Source organism: Panthera tigris, chromosome B4 (genome assembly GCF_018350195.1).
Source record: "Panthera tigris isolate Pti1 chromosome B4, P.tigris_Pti1_mat1.1, whole genome shotgun sequence".
Classification (NCBI taxonomy): domain Eukaryota; kingdom Metazoa; phylum Chordata; class Mammalia; order Carnivora; family Felidae; genus Panthera; species Panthera tigris.
Genome location: NC_056666.1, coordinates 75,594 through 81,875, shown reverse-complemented (window position 1 = coordinate 81,875; position 6,282 = coordinate 75,594).

Genomic DNA, 6,282 nt, shown 5'->3' with positions numbered 1-6,282 from the left:
TTTTTGAAAAACCAATTCTTGGTTTCATTGATCTGCTCTACAGTTTTTTAAGATACTATATTGTCTATTTCTGCTCTTATCTTTATTATTTCTCTTCTTCTGCTGGGTTTGGGGTATCTTTGCTCTTCTGCTTCTAGTTCCTTTAGGTGTGCTGTTAGATTTTGTATTTGGGATTTTTCTTGTTTCTTGAGATAGGCCTGGATTGCAACGCATTTTCCTCTCAGTACTACCTTCACTGCATCCCAAAAGGTTTGGACTGTTGTATTTTCATTTTCATTTGTTTCCATATATTTTTAAATTTCTTCTCTAATTGCCTGGGTGACCCATTCATCTTTAGTAACCTCCATGCTTTATTAACCTCTATGCTTTTGGCGGTTTTCCAGACTTTTTCCTGTCGTTGATTTCAAGTTTCATAGCATTGTCGTCTGAAAGTATGCATGGTATGATCTCAATTCTTTTATACTTATGAAGGGCTATTTTGTGACCAGTATGTGATCTATCTTGGAGAATGTTCCATGTGCACTCGAGAAGAAAGTATATTCTGTTGCTTCGGGATGCAGAGTTCTAAATATATCTGTCAAGTCCATCTGATCCAATGTATCATTCAGGGCCCTTGTTTCTTTATTGATCCTGTGTCTAGATGATCTATCCATTGTTGTAAGTGGAGTACTAAAGTCCCCTGCAATTACCACATTCCTATCAATAAGGTTGCTTATGTTTGTGATTAATGGTTTTATATATTTGGGGACTCCCGTATCGGCGCATAGACATTTATAATTGTTAGCTCTTCCTGATGGATAGACCCTGTAATTATTATATAATGCCCTTCTTCATCTCTTGTTACAGCCTTTAATTTAAAGTCTAGGTTGTCTGATATAAGTATGGCTACTCCAGCTTTCTTTTGACTTCCAATAGCATATTAGATAGTTCTTCATCCCCTCACTTTCAATCTGAAGGTGTCCTCAGGTCTAAAATGAGTATCTTGTAGACAGCAAATTGATGGGTCTTATTTTTTACATCCATTATGATACCCTATGTCTTTTGGTTGGAGCATTTAGTCCATTTACATTCAGTGTTATTATTGAAAGACATGGGTTTAGAGTCGTTGTGATGTCTGTAGGTTTCATGCTTGTAGTGATGTCTCTGGTACTTTGAGGTCCTCTCAACATTTCATTCACAGAATCCTCCTTGGGATCTCTTGTAGGGCTTGTAGTGGTGATGAATTCCTTCAGTTTTTGTTTGTTTGGGAAGACCTTTATCTCTCCTTCTATTCTGAATGACAGACTTACTGGATAAAGGATTCTTGGCTGCATATTTTTTCTGTTCATCACATTGAAGATTTCCTGCCGTTCCTTTCCTGCCTGCCAAGTTTCAGTAGATAGGTCTGCCACTAGTCTTATGGGTCTACCTTTATAAGTTAGAGCCTGTTTACCCCTAGCTGCTTTCAGAATTTTCTCTTTATCCTTGTATTTTGCCAGTTTCACTATGATATGCCATGCAGAAGATCTATTCAAGTTACATCTGAAGGGAGTCTTCTGTGCCTCTTGGATTTCAATGCCTTTTTCCTTCCCCAGATCAGGGAATTTCTCAGCTATGATTTGTTCAAGTACACCTTCAGCCCCTTTCTCTTGCTCTTTCTCTTCTGGAATTCCTATTATACAGATATTGTTCCGTTTGATTGCATCACTTAGTTCTCTAATTTTCCCCTCATACTTCTGGATTTTTTTTATCTCTCTTTTTCTCAGATTCCTCTTTTTCCATAATTTTATCTTCTAATTCACCTATTCTCTCCTCTGCCTCTTCAATCCATGCTATGGCCACCTCCATTTTATTTTGCACCTCATTTATAGCATTTTTTAGCTCCTCATGACTATTGCTTAGTCCCTTGATCTCTGTAGCAATAGATTCTCTGCTGTCCTCTATGCTTTTTTCAAGCCCAGTGATTTATTTTATGACTATTATTGTAAATTCTTGTTCCGTTATATTGCTTAAATCATTTTTGATCAATTTGTTAGCTGCTGCTACTTCCTGGAGTTTCTTTTGAGGAGACTTCTTCCGTTTTGTCATTTTGGGTAGTCCCTGCGGTGGTTCCCAACTGCAGAGCACTTCCCCTGTGCTGTCAGGAGTAACTTGTGTTGGTGGGCGGGGCCACAGTCAGGCTGATATGTACCTTTTCTTCCCTCTCCCAGGGGCAGGACTCACTATGGAGTGGTGTGGCCCCTGTCTGGGCTACTTGCACACTGCCAGGCTTGTGGTGCTGCTTCGATGGGATCTGGCAGATTAGCCGGGGTGTATCCGCAAGGTGCACAGGGGCGGGAGGGGCAGGCTTAGCTTGCTTTGCCATCAGTGGTCCCCTGTGGGAGGGGCCCTGCAGCACCGGGAGGGAGGCAGGCAGACCCGTCGGAGGGATGGATCCACAGAAGCAGTGTTTGGTATTTGCGAGGTGCAAGCAATTTCAGTGATGGGAACTGGTTCCCTTTGGGATTTCAGCTGCGGGATGGGAGAGGGATATGGCGCTTGCAGCGCCTTTGTTCCCCCCAACCTGAGCTCTGTCTTCTGGGGCTCAGCGACTCTCCCTCCTCGTGCCCTTTTGCCTTCCCCACTCTCCGAGAGCAGAACTGTTGACTTTTAACATTCCAGATGTTAAGTCCCACTGGCTGTCAGAACTCATGGAGTCTGGCCCCTCTGCTTTTGCAAGCCAGACTCGGGAGCTCTGCCTTGCTGGGCAGGCTGCCCCTCCACTTCCCTGGCTCCCTCCTGCCAGTCCGTATAGCACGTACCACCTCTCTGCCCTTCCGACTCTCCTCCGTGGGCCTCTTGTCTACCCTTGGCTCCAGAGAGTCTGTTCTGCTAATCTTCTGGCGGTTTTCTGGGTTATTTAGGCAGATGTAGTGGAATCTAAGTGATCAGCAGGACGAGGTGAACCCAGCCTCCATCTTCAGGCATACATTCCTATCTTTAAAGGACATGATAAAGCCACATTCACTGCAGCAATGAAAGCCAAGATTCTCCAGTCTGCCCACAGGACCTGCTATGGGATGTTGATATCCATGCTGAGCCCAGTTGTGGGAGAAGACATTTATGATATTGTGCAATGCCTTGCTGATCTGGGCAAAAGTGACAAATACCAGGAAAGGGTACAGGCGATGGGAAAGACCTAAGACAGAGAGGAAGCTAAAAAAGCCAAAAGTCTGAGCACCTGGGTGGTTTAGTTGGTTAAGTGTCTGAGTCTTGATTTTGGCTCAGGTCATGATCCCAGGGTCGTGGGATTGAGCTCTGCGTCAGGCTCCATGCTGAGTGTGGAGGTTGCTTAGGATATTCTCTCTCTTTCTCCCCCTCCCTTCCCCTCTGCCCTTCTCCCCTGTTTGCACTCTCTTTCTCCCTCTAAAATCAAACACACAGCCAAAAGTCTATCACAATTGGCTGTAAAGCATGTGGTAAAAATAACCCTGAGTTAAATGTGGCTTGACCACATTGCCGTAAGTACCCTTCCCTACCCAAAACATATAGACGGACAACCCAACACTGCGCTGGTCAATCTGTAAAAAGCCTGAAAAACTGTACAGCAATTGAGATTTACCCCATCTACCCCTACCATCCTGATGCCTCACCTCCTCCAGAAACACCCTCAGGGATATAGTCCTATGCAGGCTGGGTGCCTTCCTTTCCTGGGTACAGAATACAGGCCAAGATTGCCACCAGGTGAGGGCCACTGGAAGCCATCAGAGGCCTCATGTTGATCTCAGTATTCATTGGGCTTCTGGAAAGAAACAAAAGTTGACTGCCCTGGTAGATACTGGAGCTGAAAGTCTCTAATACATGGTGACTTTCACAGGTGTTCTGGCCTCCTTAATGCCATTGACGGTTATGAAGGGCAAGCAGTTATTCTCAGGAAGGTCCTCTGACACTGAAAATATGGCATTCCCTACCATCCACTCCAAGAACATATGGCATTTATCTCTCCAAACCAGAGAACATATGGGCCACTGACATCCTCCTAAGTGCAACTCTGCAAGTCTATATTGATGAATTCTACCTCTGGGTGAGAGTAATCAAACCAGGGCTAAGGGGAAACGGGAACTGGGAGCCAGTACACCTGCCATTTCTGTGAAGAATGGTAACTGTCAAACAATAGAAATTGTCTGAGGGAACAAAGGAGGTAGGTGAAACCATCCATGAGCTGCACTGAGTGGGCTCATAGTAGTTTTCATGGCCCAGTATGGCTGGTAAAAAAGTAGATGGCTCATGATGGATGACAGTGGACTTCCAAGAATTGAACAAGGTAGTTCCCCTGATCCACGAGGCTGTGCTGAACACCGACACCATCTTAGATACTTTAGCCATGGTACCAGTAGTATACCATGTTCGGCTGGACTTAGCAAATGCTTTTTTCAGTATATGTCTGGTTACTGACTCACATCAATTTGCCTTCATGTAGGAGGGGCAACAATAGACATTTTAACTGCTTCCCCAGGGTTACCTGCATAGACTCACCATGCGTCATGGGATAATAGACTGAGACTGTCCCTGTTTTCCTTTCCCACATCAGTAAAACGGGCCCATAACCTTGATTATAAAATGTTAACATGTGAAGATTGCCTCTGCTGCAGGACAACCTACAAGCTTTTTTGGGACATCTGTGAGGGAGAAGGATGGGCAATGAACCCCCTGAAAATTCAAGGCCCAGGTACTGTTGTAACTGGTTGGGAACTGTCTGGTCATTCAAGACTATGTTGTCCCAAAAGCTGTGATTGATAATGTGCAATCCCTCCCAAGTGTTAAGAATGTGAACAAAGTGCAAGACTTCATAGGGATTTGGGGACTTTGGAGGGCTTATATTCCTCACTAGGCACAGCGTTTCTGTTCCTTATATTGTTGCATCCACACGACTCCTGAAACAGAATGCTACGGGCACCAGTGACAGTCACAACAAAGTTTATTACAATGAGAGGCAAGGCCGACCGATCGGGACCAACACTCTTGATAAGAGTGCGGCCCCGAACAGCCGGGGTACAGAGTTTTTATAACCGATCACATCGTTTTATCATCACCTGGGAACAGAACAAAGAAACAATTTCCAGATGAGTTAGAAACAGTTGCCTAATGAGGTGTTTACTTTAGACTTTCTGCCTCTAAATTGCAACCAGTGGATCTCCTTGACCCTGCCTCTGATGCTCTTTTCTTTGAACTTTTGCTTCCTTAATTGGTGAAGCCTAATTTACAAGAGTATGAGGCGTAATTTATAAGAGTAAAGCAAGGCTGTTATCTCTTAACCTTCAATGTCAACACAAAGCTGTTATTTTTCAAGCTAAGCATTAGCCCTACACTACAATTTAACCCTTACATTTCCCCCTTTTCTCGTCAGTGAATCAATCCCTTGATTCATCATTAGGAACTAAGGGGATATAATTGGACCTGATCATCATAATTTTTATTTCACTAACTCGCTTCTTGACATATTGTACTAACCAATTGATAATGCACGGGCCAATAGTTAACCCGAGAAGTAACAATAGCAGTGGCCCAGCTACGGCTGTAAGCAATGATGTGAGCCAGGGGGACCAAGAGAATAAACTCTGATACCAATTATTGCTGGCTTCCCTGGCACGTTCCCTGGCCCTAAGATTATCCCTGACCAAACTGAGAGTGTCTCGGATTACTCCGGAATTGTTCGCATAAAAACAGCATGTTTCTCCGAGGGCCACGCAGAGGCCCCCCTCCTTCATGAAGAGTAAATCAAGCCCTCTTCTGTTTTGTAATACAACCTCAGCTAAAGAGTCTACTTGGTGTTCTAGCCGAGAAATTGAAGTTTCCAAGTAGCCTAGGTCTCGGTCCACCTGCTTGCTTACAGTTTTGAAATTTTGGTCCCCCACAATGAGTCCAGCAGTTCCAATAGCTGTGGATCCTGCAATTCCCAGTCCCACTAGGAGTGGAATGAGGACTGGTGCTGCCCTTTTTACCCTGGAATGTCCTTCAAATAGACGTAAGTGTTCTCTCCCTGCTTCTCCGCTATATAGGTATATTTGTGGGAGAATATGAACTAGGATACAAATCTCTTGGGTGCCGACCCCAAAGTATGCGGCTGCAATGCAGGGGGTAATTCCTGATGAGCAAGCAAACCAGGCTCCAGTAAGGGCTCGGTATGCTATATTTTGGGCGCTATCAGTATCTGAACTACTTGGAATATACACTTCTGCACAAGAGTTTTTGTAAGGGGAGTTCTGCCAATTATATTCTTGGGACACTATACACCAACCCTGCCCTTGGAGGTCTCCTAGGGTT